Genomic DNA, 14,768 nt, shown 5'->3' with positions numbered 1-14,768 from the left:
GCCTCGGCGAAGGGGCGGGGCGGTGGCAAAGGTGCCGCCCTCTCGGGCCTCTGCGCGCGGCCGCAGCATGCTTATGAATACTCATAAAGTGGGCGGGGGGCGCCACGCACCTCTCTTCGGACGCCCTTTCCCGCTTCCTTCAGTTTGGTCTGGAGGGACTCGGAGGTGGAATGGGTGCCTGAGGCGGCGGCGTGGCGGGTGGGGCGTCGTCGGCAAAAGGCTCCGTCCCTTGGGAGCCATATAGCCCACAGGCCGAAGCCGCGCATGACGTCAGCTGCCTTTCCCTCAGTGGGAGATGGCCGAGGCGAGCCCCGTGGGCCGAGATGCGAGGGGAGCCCTTGGCTGACCAGTGCCGTGAGGAAACCGCGACTTCCTTCGTGTTATTATCTCACTTACCCTACGTAAGAGGTGGATGAGCTCTAAAACAGTAATTTTTAAGGAAAAATGGAGAAGCAAAACAGGCGCACATCCCCCCCTTCCAGTATTTTTAACTTTCGGCTTCAGTTATTGGGAAGAAAGCAGCCTCGGGTGGCGATCAGCAGTACCGGCCTGTTGGTTGTGACTTTGCCATTCTTTATTCGGATCGTGTTGCTCATTGGCAAGCAAGACCACTGAAAACGGCAGAAGGATTGCGGCCCATCTCTCCTCAACACGCTACTTATCCTTTATACAGTAGTTCGATAACAGGTAGTTAAAGGGCTGGGGAGCTATACATAAAATTTTAGGAGCTTAACTGAGAACAGTCATACATACTAGTTTCGGCTTTTGATTGGGATTTTCAAAATTTTAACGTATTTGTATCTTGGCCTTCCACTATAAAAACTTTGTTAGAGAAAGGTTACAAACATAAGAGTGAGTGAAAACAAAGCATGGGAAGCATCTCTGGAAGCCAGCCCTTCTCTACTTTCGCTTCCAGCCTTCTCTGGCTTGAAAGGTGGGGATAAAAGAAAATGCACACCCTTAACATGTTGTATATCTGGCCTCTTTAGTTGCTGTTTTACTTTCCACTGAATCCTACAGAAGTGAGCACCACCTCCTTAATCTGTGCTCATATGAGAAAATAGGCTGTTGCCCATAAAAGCTCAATCAGAAGTAGTTCTTAGCAGAGATGTGTAAACTACAAACATTTGGTAGACGTGAATAGGGATCTACCTACTTATATAAACATTTACGGTAGTTCTTCGTTTGCAGGGTCAACAAACTGTTGCTTACCTTGAGCCTTCAGGCATAAATTGGGTAGATTAATAAATAAATGATCCATCTATTTTCCTTTCACAATGGCTGGAGTTTCGTAAACGTTGGGACTTTATTAGGCTTGAGCTGCTGTGCCCAGCTGTCTATTCCCATTAAAAACAGTGCAACTGTGTTGGATGTTAAAGGCTGTGGGCTAGCAATCAGGCAACCTTTTCAAAATAAAATTGATAACAAAACTTGTATGTTATTTATTAAGAAATCTAAACATTTGTAAAAGAAAAAAATACTGCTGCACCTTCAAGACTAGACAACTTATTGCGGCACAAGCTGTCCATAAGACTCTTTCATCAGATAGAAAAATTAGTGCCAAACATTTTACCACTTGGGTTGGAATAGGCCAGATGAGTCTAGCAGTGCTCATGCTTGCACATGAGCAAACTTTAAGGGAACAGATAAATATTTAAACAGGCAGAATTAGAGAATTGCATCCAATGATAGCTTCCAGCTAGCAAATACACTTCCTGTGTTAGGCAAGGCACTTGGGTTTTACTCACAATTTTTACCCAGCGCAGCCCTTTGGGTCTCCCAAAATCTGCTCCTGGTGGTTGGGAGACCCTCTGGAGCAGAAGGGGTTTTGATAAGGCAGAGGTCAGCAACCTTTTTCAGCCGTGGTCCACCATCCCTCAGACCATGTGGTGGGCTGGACTGTATTTTGGGGAAAAAATGAATGAATCCCTATGCCCCACAAATAACCCAGAGATGCATTTTAAATAAAAGCACACATTCTACTCATGTAAAAACACACTGATTCCCGGACCTTCCAGGGGCTGGATTGAGAAGGTGATTGGGCCACACCTGGCCCCCGGGCCTCAGGTTGCCTACCCCTGCGATAAGGCATAAACAGAAGGTTGAAGGTTGCAATTGGTAGTTAGAATTAGTGAAAATAGAGTTCCTCTCCTTGCATCAGTTGAACCGTTTTATTATCACAAAGCCACTATTGGAAACAACCAATAGTATTTTTCCACAAATTATTGTTGAGTATTTATTTACTGTTTTATATGTTCAAGGGCATTACCCCCCCAAAAGTAAGCAGATATTGCAAACTTTGTGATAAATGAAAATTTATAAATGTGTACATGGGAGTAACCGTTGTTCAGCTAACCATCTTTAGACTAAGGTAGGCAAAACCAGCTGGGTCTTTAGACTCAAGGAAAATTCCAGTATGGCATCAGCAACCAGGATATAACAATAATTCTATTTGTAATGTTTCTAGGTATCTCACAGTGTTGCAAAGTATCAGAGCAGGTAGCATTTCTACAACAGAAAAAAAGTAAGGACATAAAATAAAAACATAGCCACTTTTAAAATAACTCCCTGTTGGCTTAACTCCCAGCCACCAAATGCCCGTCCAAATGAAAAAGGGCTGGCATTGCTTTTGGAAAATGCTTGAGCTTTGGCGAAACTCCAAAAGAGAGGAGAAGCAGTTGCTGTGATTGCCTCTCCAGGTGTCCTTGACCTTCATAGGTTTTGTACAGCTGATATTGCAATAAAGGCCATCTTAGTAGGTCTGAATGATCAAGTAAAAAAAAAAGAAAGAAAGTGAAAGAATTAAGTGCAGTTTCTACTTAGCTAATGGTTGCAAATTTACGCATTTAAGTCCTGTTTTAAAGCTTTTGAGGCTTCCTGAACTCTTGGGATATAAATATAAAGTGCTGTACAACCAAATATCTACTGGGAGTAGATACAGTGATCTCAATTGGTCTACTATGAGTAAGACTTAGTTGGATGTCACCCATAATAAGTCACACATTTCCTCTATTTCAAGTCTATTGGTCACTGTCATGTTTAACAGGTGGTGCTAACAGCTGCTGTTCACCAATGCCACCTTGGTCATACATAATGTGCATAGTAAATACTTGCAATACCTTCTTCCAAATGCAGAAGGAAACCGTGTCTTTTGATGAGGGCTGGGGAGAAAATAGTTGCACCAAAAACATTGTGAAACTGATCCAGTGTCATGACCCCACCACAAAAAAAAAAAAAGTATTTTGTTAAGTTATACTGCTAATTAGTTAATACATTTTCTTAGGGATAAGTTCCCTTTAACTCAATTGTTAAACCTCTGACTCCCCTACAAATTATAGCATGGGGCACCTTTTAAGCCTTTGGGTTTGCATTTTTGCAATACATTCCTTTTTTAAAAAGAAAGAGTAAGAAAATAAAGTGTAAAATAGGGTTTCCCATAGTATTTCAGGTTTAAAAACAGGGTTGCATGGAATGGTACATTGTGTCTTTTATACTTTTTTAAAGTCTTCAATCACTGCCCTTTTTTGGAAGGTATTTAACTCTGCACTTCTCAAGTGAACAGTTGAAAGGACAGTCTGTAAAAGAATTTTCCTTTAGATATTCAGTGGCTGTCCATTATATGTTACTTCTTCTGCTTGGGATTCTTTTCTCTAAGCATGTCTGCCTACTTCTCCGTGTTCTGGTAGTAACACAAATGACTAAGGATTTAGCTGAAAGTACTAGGGGAAACTGTTTCCCACTGTAATTCTGGTTCTATTCTGGAGAACAAGCTGCTGTCTTGTCTCATAGAGCAGTCAGAATAACACATTTTTAACTAAAGCACGAAAGAGCCAAGTGTGAATAATGGGGTTACTATGTAGTCATGACAGCAGAATGCTGACATGATACGCAAGAGAGCAATGGACATGGGGCCAGAGTTTCACTAGAAATCATGTCACTTACTGGTTAATTACTGAAGGTTTCCCATGAAGGAAGGGAGAAAGAAAAGGAAGGATTAAGAGACAGTTGATCAGCAAACTTCAGTTTCCAAGGAAGAGAAAGGAAGTTTGCAGCAAGGCAGAGAAAGATTTAGACTGAGTAAATGATTTAAAGAGAAGGAAACAATTGTTAGCCATTTATTCTGTCTGAATCTCAGGAAGGAGGCTGTTTCAGGGAGGCGAGGATGAACATAGCATGTGGTTTACTGCCATTTAACAACAAAACATGATGAACAATTGAAACAACCCATTTCAAAGTGAGTGATGTGTATTATAAATGATCAGCCTCATTCTGAGCCAGCACAGTTTTGATTGGATTAAAAGACTGTGTGACAATCGCCTTCCTGCCATGCAATAAACATAATGGCTGCAAGATCCACATTTTAAATTGGGCCAGATTAAAGCTGGTAGGAGTCCTAGGGTACAAATTAAATGGAAGTCCTTGTGACATACAACAACAACAAAACTTCATTTGCAGTAGAGAAATATACTGGAACGCTGGATCTGGATGAGAGATGGGGAAGCTGTGCCTCCCCAGATATTGCTGGGCTACAGCTCTCATCACCCCTGACTGTTGGTCATACTAGTTGGGGCTGAAGAGAGTGAAAGGGTCAAACTTGGAGGGTCACAAGCTCCCCATTCCTGGATAAAAAGCTTTATTCTGCTTCCAGTTTCCTCCTAGCGCAACACCAGCTCAAAGCCTCTTCACCAGCTGCATTAAAAAAAAATCACTGAAAAATGCTGTAATGAAAAGAAAACCATTTTTGGCAGATTCTTTCCCTCATTCTCTCTCTCTCTCTATATATATATTTCTGTTTTACAATTTCAAATACTCACTTTACATCCTTAAAATATTAATGATTCTTTCACTCTCCTGGGCTATGGAATTGCTATGCTTAATTCTGCTAGAAGGTATTCTATGGATAGAGGAACAGCAGCTTTTCTAGGGCCCATAAAGAGCCAGAGAAAGGTTTGCTGCATGGTTGCCTTGGTATGCGCTACAAAGTGCTTAATCTAGCCCTTAAATTGTCTAAATTGAGGGTCATTTGGGCAATCTTTTTTGCAGGCTTCTTGATTACAAAGGAACTTTTCCCTACGCCATGTGAACTTCCTTTCTTCCTGTTCCTTTGATCTTCTCCAGGGCTGAAGAGGAGAGTGAGCACTTCCAGATGAACAGTGGGCTTTGTTTCCTTAAGGTTACATTTAGGAAAGTTTGAAAGTGGCTTCCTGGATTGAGGGAAACTCGTTGTGGCACAGCTTTAGAAAAGTTGGGCCCAATTTTTAGATATACATCGTATACACCGCAACATACTGGCAGCGTAATGGCTTCGCTCCTACACAATAGGGGAGCAAAGATATACTGCAATAACTCCATTTTAGCCATAATCATTCTTATTCTGGAAATCCACTGATTTCATTCTACTGGGGTGGGTGGGACGGACCACCCCAAGACCCTGTCCAGGAAGCTGACATGAATTATTTACCGGTACTTTTCCTGTGGATCCCGTGATAATAGTAACATGTTGAGTGGGCAATTTAATGGTCACATAACGCTTATGGCAGGCCTTTGTACAAACTTATTGGAACTGTGGGAATTCTGATCACAACAAGGGCCTTCCTTCCCTTTTGGTGTTGTGTGTTTTAGATTGTAAACCTGTGGGCAGGGACTGTCTTGTTTTAGCTGAATGTATGTAAGCGCTCTAGGAAAGCCTTTTTGGCTGAAGCGTAGGGCACAAATGCTTAAAACAAATTAAAAGGGGCCTCTGCTGTGCAAATTTTTCCTCTATAGTCACTTTCTCAGTCAAGCTGTTAAAATAACAAGAAAGACGTGTAAGTTAACTGTCTTGCTGGTCTGATACAATGTAACTCAAACAAAGAGCACTTTGTCAGGTCAATACTAATATTTTATGGCTGTTACAATTCTGCGCACTGTAACAGAAATACGCATAGGGAACATGCTTGGCTTTTCCTTAGAAGTCAATGGATGAGTATAATAACGATTTTAATTGAACTGGAACTGTAATAAAAGGGTTTTTACAAGTTTGTAAATAAAAATGGAGACATGTTCCCATCCTGTATGACATTAAAAAATTCTCTTTCCTTTGGCTTAATTCTTTTGTGGGAGAAATGTTTTGGTTTGAACTGTTTAATTTGTCTTCTATAATTTTACTCATTTCATTCATTAATTTATGCACCACTTGATTGAAGGGGAAAAAAACCTCAAAACTGTTTACAAAAAGAATAAAACAATGACATTATCAGCAAAAATAGTTTAAAATTATTTAAAACATTCAGAAAATGATTAAAACCAACAAGTTGAAAACAGGTAAAAACACATGTCAGTATTTTGCATATATGGATAGGTTTGCCTAAACAAAAATGCATAAATTGTATTATTCTTTTGCAACATACCATGTGTCCATATGATGAAGGGTGTGCAAGAGTGCTTGTGAATGAAAAAATAAAAAATAAAGTCATCCTCAAATATTTGAAGGGCTGTCACATAGATTATGGGAAACAGGGTTTTCTGTTGCTTCAGAGGGTAGGCTTCAAATTGCCAGAAAAGTGTTATTAGAATAACTTAGTATGAATTGTTTGTCAGTGAAGCAGACTCTTGGAGAGACTCTTTTTTGTTAAACATTTTAAAGCTGAACTGGGATGGCCACTTATGGCATGCTGGAGTAGTGGGGGATTTCCTGCAGTGATAGAGGGTTGGGCTGGATCAGGCAGGCATAGGCAAACTCGACCCTCCAGATGTTTTGGGACTACAACTCCCATCATCCCTAGCTAACAGGACCAGTGGTCAGGGATGATTGGAATTGTAGTCTCAAAACATCTGGAGGGTTGAGTTTGCCTATGCCTGGGCTAGATGAGCTTCAGGGGCCTTCCCTCTCTTATTCTAAACCTATGAGAATCATTTATATTGACACCATTGGTACATGAAATGCCAGTGGCTGCTTTTTTCATGCCTGGAAGACACAATTTCCCCTGCCACAAACCTGCACCAAAACCAGTTACTGTAGATAATGCATCCTGAGCCCATCTCATAATCCTCTTTTGCTATGCTGCACAGGAAATACCATGTACAGTACACACTCCCGTCTCAACCAAGTAATGCTCCAATGTTCTGTTGAATTCCTTCATGCTTTAGGAAAACCCTTGCATTGGAGTTAAAAGCATTTCCCACTAGAAATATTTTTCTGCTTGAGACTGTTGAAATGTGTGATGGATGCCTATATTCGTTTTGATGGGAAAAGCTTAACTATGTAAATTATTTTTGACAAACACTTTATTTACACAGTCACTAATGTTCTATTACATTAGTGTGGAAGTGATGTAATTAATTTTTATGTTATCTATGTAAAACTGTCCATTAGGTTCAGGAACCTAATTATGTTGGGAATTATGTTTGGTCTTGATAAATGTTCTCGAAAGAACGAAGAACAGAATCTTAAGACCAGAGTTCTCATGCATTACAGTGCATGAGAAAGGTGAACTGGGAAAGCTAAAATTTCAACTCTGAATTCACAAAGTGGCATTGGGGAAGATACTCGTTCAGCCCTGGCACCTCCAAGCAAAGGCCCATTTCGGGAAGGTGTGGCTAGATGGAGCAATGGTCTGCCTTGCTTTCAGTCAGCTTCCTATGATCTACCTCCTGGTCTCTGTTGGCCATAAGTGTGGAACCAGAAGTAGTTTGCTTGCATTTGAAAGATCAAAGTGCCCATTGTTTTTTTGGGGGGGAGACTATTACGCCCTAAATCCTGAAAGAACTTTCTCTACCCACAGCAGCCATGTAAGAAAAACTGGGCTACAACAACCAGGAGAGTAAAGGAAGTAGGCCAAGCCATGCATTCAGTGAAAGTTGTGAGCCGCTTTGAAGCTCTACGAAAACAAACAAAAGCACATATGATACAAAGAAAGTGATTAAAAAGCTTGATTTAAAATAATCAATGGGTATTACACTTGTCCTTTTGGTTCTGGGGTTGGCAAGTTGTTAAATCTTTTAAAATCTTGAGAATTCCTAATGGACAGGGTTGCAAATGGGTTTTTTATTTGATAAAGCTGGAATAAAGTACGCAGCATACAATATATTTTTTATAAAAATGTAATATGTTAACTTACTTGGGTGGCATTTAATATGTAGTAAAGATGTGAATGAAGTACTAGTGTCAGAATAATCAACTCGAGGGGAAATGGCCAGAAAGCCTTTATCTATTAATATGATTTTGTAATGGTTGCACAGACAGCACAAATTATCTGAGCAGCTGTGAACTTGGTTTATTTTGTCAACTGTAACCAGTAAGTTCCATAAATATTCCAAAATATCTGGGGTTGTCGTAATAAAAGTCATATTCTGCATGCACTGTCTTGTGCTAATCGCAGCAGAGAATTCAGTTGCTTCTGTCTCTAGGGTTTATTTCACATAATCCTGCTTTATGAGCAATATAAGTGAAAACAGTCGAACTCTCCCACCCCCCTTTCTGCTATGCTGCTCCTTGTAACTGGAATGTCTCTGCTCATAAAAATAAATGTGCTTCTGCTTCCTGATATATTTTATATATGAGAAGATTGAAACAAGCCCACTCACAGTGTGTAGTGTTTAATATTAAATCATTCTTACTGATAAAATCCTCCTTTTTTGGTAGGAAGGTTTTCTTTAAACACATCCCCCCCTCCAAAAAAATAATGTGCTAGAAGTAGTATTCTTGGTAGTGACTTTGGAGACTACAAGTACTCAGGTGCTCAAAACAGTCCTTTGATCAATAACCTTGAGCCCCATTCAATAAAGCTGCAGAATACCTTTCTTATATGCCAAATTTTAACATTACAAACCCATTCCTATTAACCTTGTGCATGGCATAATGTGATTTTAAGTGCCTCATGTTTTCACAGAGTTTGAAATAAGAGTGAAAAATATTTCATGAGCCAATGTACACATTCAAGTGTGTCCTTCAAAGGTAGATTTCAGTAAATATGGGTTAATAATAAGCCTCTTCTCCCAGGAGGAAATATAGCTTTAAAAACTTGGTGGGATGAAAGCTGCCTTATCATTTCTTGGTTTAGTTTCTCCTCATTAGCCTGTTATTGACTGTGGATCCCTTCTTGGGAATATAAAAACACGTTACGCTGCCAGAATTCATTGGCACCAACCGACTGAGTCAGAGCCTAATGCTATTACAAGGCCTGCAACAGCTGCAACAGCCATACATCTGCAAGTCATTTGGAAATGGGATAGAAACTATCCATTACATGGAATTGTACTTTATATATTAGTGTATTACCGCTAGCAGTCTTTCAGTGACAATATGAACGGGCCTCTCCACTTTTCTAATTTAATTATATGCAGTTGAATAAATATCTGATACTTCCAATAGGCAATATATCCTTAATAGTTCCAGTTACAGACCTTGGGTATTGCCCAAGCTTCTGAGAACTTTACAATTTATTATGTAACCCCAGGCATCCTATAAAAGGCGTCACCAAAGGAAATACGTTTTCCTGCAGGTTTTCTTGGGCCAATCCCCTTCTTTGACCAAGAATAGTAAGTCAACTCCTCGCCTCTTCTCTAATTTAGTCCTTCCTTGTGTCAAACTCAAGTTGATTCCCAAAGAAATTCATCAAAGGTGTGTGGATTTCAGTCAGTTTAGCTACACAAAAGCCAACATGAACTACAGTGGTACCTCTGGTTATGTACTTAATTCATTCCGGAGGTCCGTTCTTAACCTGAAACTGTTCTTAACCTGAAGCACCACTTTAGCTAATGGGGCTTCCTGCTGCTGCCGCGCCGCAAGACCACAATTTCTGTTCTCATCCAAAGCAAAGTTCTTAACCCGATGTACTATTTCTGGGTTAGCGGAGTCTGTAACCTGAAGTGTATGTAACCTGAAGTGTAGGTAACCCGAGGTACCACTGTATTAAAATGGAATTATTCCAGTGCTCCCTGCTTGTCAGCTCACTTCTACAAAAGTTATGCTAGGCAAGGGAGTGAGCTTCCATACAACCCCAATGTTTGGCCTGCAGTTTCTCTCTTCTAACCTGAGGAATGAACCAGAAACCCACATGCTACAATGCAGTTAGTGCCACTTCCTATGAAGCAGTTGAGAGGCCATTAAAAAAAGGCATTGTGAGCCAAAATGAGGCAGGGATGGTGACAAGCCGTTCTCTCTCACCCATACTTTCCCTTCGCAGCTGTTTTTCCTGCTAGAAGAAATCAAGAAAACCCAGATTGTAAATTGTCATGATGCTGTACTGTCTGATTCAGCCCATACCAAATTTCAGCTGTGTGTCACTGGAAACTCTCCTGCTGCTCTCTGAAGAGCTGCCCCATGCCTGAAAGGGGGCTCCACAACCCTCCACTGCTTGCACTGACTGACTTGCTCCTTGCGGAAGCATTGCATGGTATTAAGAGACAACCTTTTGCTCACAAGTCAGGAATAGGGAAGCTGTGGCCCTGCAGATTTCATTGGACTCCGCCTTACATCAGCCACAGGCACCATGGCAAATGGTCAGGAATAATGGCGATGTGGCCCCCCCAAACATCTGGAGGGCCACAGGTTCCCCATCCCTGGCTTAAGTTTATAACATAGCTTCAACCTTTGGGCAGACAAGGGTAGATAGAATTCATTTTCAGACTTCTCTAAACATGTTTTGAATTGAGTGTGTACCATGTTTTGGCAATCTATCCATTGTAGAAAAACTTTAGTTTTAATATTCTCATGAGGTGCAAGCACTGTCTCTGTATAATTACACTAATCTTTAAAAGTCCCAATTACATTTATTGTAATGGGACTAAAGATGTAAGAAAAAGTTTCCTACCTCAAAATAGCTTCTATTTTGTGGGTATGGCAATAGACAACAGATGGGGAGAGAAAAAGGAGTGGAAACCCAGGCAGTCAATTCAACAGCTGCAAAACCATTCCTAATTTCTTTTGTTATTTTGATTAATTTTGAATTAAGTATGAAAATAGGGAAGCTTGTAGTTTTTATCTTAATTACTGCATTTCAATAATGCTCTCACTATCGCTCAAAACATCAGACTGAATCCATCAGCTGCCTATGCAAGATTACAAGACATTTTAAAGTCTACTTCGAACAGAAGGCAATTAAAGTCTGCTTGCAATTGGAAAGTAAGTCTAGGAAATTGTTTTCCTACTCAGTAAGCTTCCTGTGTGCATATAGAGCCCAAATTGCTTGCTTTTACTGGCAATTCATTTTCCTTGGTGTGATATAAAACCAAAGCATACATATATATTTTTTTCTAATCCTAAAACAAGTGGCAAAATGTATGTAATAAAAATGAAAAGTACATTAACATTATGTACGGCTTACTCGAGCAGCAAGGAAGTCCTCTAATAGGACTTTGGACCAATGCATCACTTTAGAAATTAAGCTACATAATTGAAAAATCTAATATGGAGCATTGCACGGGTGGTATTAGAATCCGGGCCATCAAAGTGTGAAGATTTAATGCTTTGGAGATTCCTGGGCGTGCAGTGGTGTCACAGAGCTGTAGTAATGTTGGCAGTAAGATTGTCAAGCAGTGCAGCTGTTCAGAAAGCTCTGGAAAGGGACAATCAATCAATGTGATATTTGGACATATCCCATTATTTTTCTAAGTATCTGTTGGCTGGTTTGTTACCTTGGAGTTGAATTTATTGCAGCAACATTGCCTTTCAAAGAGTAATAGAATCGTAGAGTTGGAAGGGACCCTGAGGATCATCTAATCCAAACCCCTGCAATGCAGGAATATGCAGCTGTCCCATACGGGGATTGAACCTGCAACCCGGGAATTATCAGCACCATGCTCTAGTCTAGCCGACTGAGCTGTTCATGTTAAGGAACATTGTGAATTTTTGACACTTGTGTATTTTGTAGACATAGTAGTGTCTTGTTCAGGCAGTAGTGCAGCAGACAGTAGTTTTGCTGAAACACACAAACGTTTAATATAAATGAATATTAATTCATGTTGGTAAACTGCTCTTATGTACAATAGATGAAGAAGGCTGAAAGCAAGTTTGGCCCAGGAGGATTAAAAATCACCAGAGGCTACTTTAAATTTCATACATACATGAACATAGTGAGGCATGTCATTTGGGGGATGGTGGCAATGAGGCCGTGTGTGTTTTCCACTCTATTTTCTTCTTTAATAACATTCTGTTGTTTTACTTTTAATTAATTAGTACATTCATTTTATGTCAAGTTTCCCCCCCATCTGGTCAATCCAATTTATTTCCCGCTGATTTTGATGGAAGATCCAGACACTTTCTTGCTGCTGGCAAGTTTGGATGGAAAATACCAATCTACACAACTTTTAAAGGTATTCATTCTACTGCCCTCCAAGGGAAAAGACCTGCCAAATTTCAGAGAGAGGAACAAAAAGGGTGCCTGTTTTATAGATAGTTTTAAAAGGCACAAAGATACCCGGCCAAACTTCTATTTAAAATGGCATCTATTTTTAGTATAAGTCCAGAACTCCAACAGGTGCTTACAGAGTGTAAATTAAAAAAACAAAAAACCAAGGGGATTTTTAAGACTTAAGGACCAATGGTCCAGGAACATTCCTGAGCCTTGGAAGGAAGAAGCTGTACAGCCCTCAGTTTGCTTAACCTTGCTCTTGGAAAACTTCTAATATGAGAAACAAAGGCCGTTACTGATCCTCCTGTTATTAAGCTCCTCTTGTCCCTATATGTCCTTGACCTCTTTAAGGTACAGTGAAATTTTTCAGGCAAAAAAGGGGGAGAAATGTTAATAAATGACTTATTTTTGCCCGAAATAACACTGGTGTGTTGGAGGTTTTGTGGTTGCATCATCAGACACAGTATTTTGGGCAATTCCCTCTTGCACTCCTTCTAAATCTGCTCATGAGAGAGTCCCCCAACCCTCTTGAGCGATTTGGGGGAGAGATTGCAAGGGGAAGAAGTCGTCTCTAATTGTTTCAACCCAGTTCCACTGACAAAAGTCTTAGTGTCATCTGATACAACCCACAGCAATAAAATTTGTTTTTAATTATATTTAACATTGGCATGGCTTGCACATCACACTAAACCATAATTTAATGTGTTGCGAACACGCATTAAAGAGCTGCACAGATCTTTCAGTCTGGACTCTACTTCCTTTTTGTTCTTCTGTGTTTCTGGAAGGACTTCAGATGCTTTCATTTCTGCTTTTAATTAATCATAGCTTGCCACATTATTCAGACAAAGTACTGCGGTTAATCTGAACTATGGGAAATTTAAAACAAACCAACTTAGTAACTATGGTCTGAAGTTGGCTGATTTGAAAAGAACTATTATTAATGTTAACCACATTTTATTGGTCCAAATGAAGCAATAAACCAGTGTTAGACAAAACTGGAAGCTTCTGAACTCCTTCTCCCAAATGTGCAGAATTGGAGCATGCAAGCTAATTCCAGTTTTAACAATAGTTTGTACAACGTGGAACAATGAGACACAAACAAACATGTCCATTGTTTAAGTTACCTCAGGCATTGGGGGGGGGGGGGCAGGAGAAAGGCAAAGTAGAGATATAAAATTTGAATGCTAAAAGAACACAGCTCTAAAATCATGTTCATCTCTCTCAACACATAATGTATCTGATTCACTTGCTGACACATAGTTGTAGATACATGCATGCAAGTTGGATCCAGAGTTAGCCATGCTTAATGTAGACCTGCTTTTTCATGCAGATGTGGTACATAGCTGTCAACTTTTCCCTTTTCTTGCAAGGAATCCTATCGGAATAAAGGAATTTCCTTTTAAAAAAGGGAAAAGTTGACAGCTATGATGTGGTATATGTTGTTGCTGTTAACGATGACTGCAATAAAGATTAATTGATTGACCCTCTAATATCAATTGGACTTCAGATAGTCACAACCAACTTGTCCCACAAATTTCAACAGGTCTACTCTAAGCTTGAATAAAGCTGCAGTCCTAACCCCACTGAATTCTGCCTAGTTAGGATTGCAGCCTAAGCCTGGAGTCAGCTCACATATGGCATCTTGTTTGCTTTCAACTAGTAATGAAACACTTCAAATTAGTCCCACTAGGCCAGAGTTATAGCTACCTAAAGCTATATGTGGCTAGCAGAGTCAACTAGCTAATTTCATATTCATCTTGGTCTACATATTTCTAAACACAAGCAAAAGAAGTTTCATTATATATATATTTTTTTAAAGAAAAAATGAAAGTGGAGTTTTAAAAGAGGTTTTTCAAGGGTTTCCAGAAGTTTAGAGGGTGTTTGCAGGCTTTTTAGATAGTGTTTCAAATATATGCATTTCACATAAATGCACGATTCCTCAGAACACAACTCCCTGCATAAACCGGGAGTTGCCTGTATTGACAATGCAGTATTATTTGCCTTATCTACAGTGGTACCTCTGGATGCGAACGGGATCGGTTCCGGAGCCCTGTTTGCATCCTGAGCAGAACACAACCTGCGTCTGCGCATGCACGGGTTGCGATTTGCCGCTTCTTCGCATGCGCGGGACGTCATTTTGAGCATCTGCACATGCGCGAGTGGCGAAACCCTCTGTTACTTCCGGGTCGCCGCGGAGCGTAACCTGAAAACGATCAACCTGAAGTGTCTTTAACCCGAGGTATGACTGTATTTGAGTTTAGTCTCAATTGATAGGTGATCTGAATGGATTTCATAGGCAGGGATTTTTCCGATAATTTAAGCAATGCAAGTGTGCCACTTAGAATACACAGTGGGAGATTATTGTTAGAACTAGAACCTGATTTTGTAACTTCTCAAAGGGGCTCCATGTGTTTAAAAAACTGACAGCCAGCAAAC

The 14,768-nt window shown here is 40.2% G+C and overlaps 1 long non-coding RNA gene across 1 annotated transcript; it reads left to right on the top strand.

The window, feature by feature from the left end:
* Positions 1-12: 12 nt before the first annotated feature.
* Positions 13-6,088, top strand: LOC114596124 (uncharacterized). Its single transcript, XR_003706430.2, has 2 exons — positions 13-687; positions 5,044-6,088. It is a non-coding gene; the product is annotated as an uncharacterized LOC114596124 (long non-coding RNA).
* Positions 6,089-14,768: the final 8,680 nt, after the last annotated feature.

Source organism: Podarcis muralis, chromosome 4 (assembly GCF_964188315.1).
Source record: "Podarcis muralis chromosome 4, rPodMur119.hap1.1, whole genome shotgun sequence".
Lineage (NCBI taxonomy): Eukaryota > Metazoa > Chordata > Lepidosauria > Squamata > Lacertidae > Podarcis > Podarcis muralis.
This window is presented reverse-complemented; position numbering and strand designations above follow the sequence as displayed.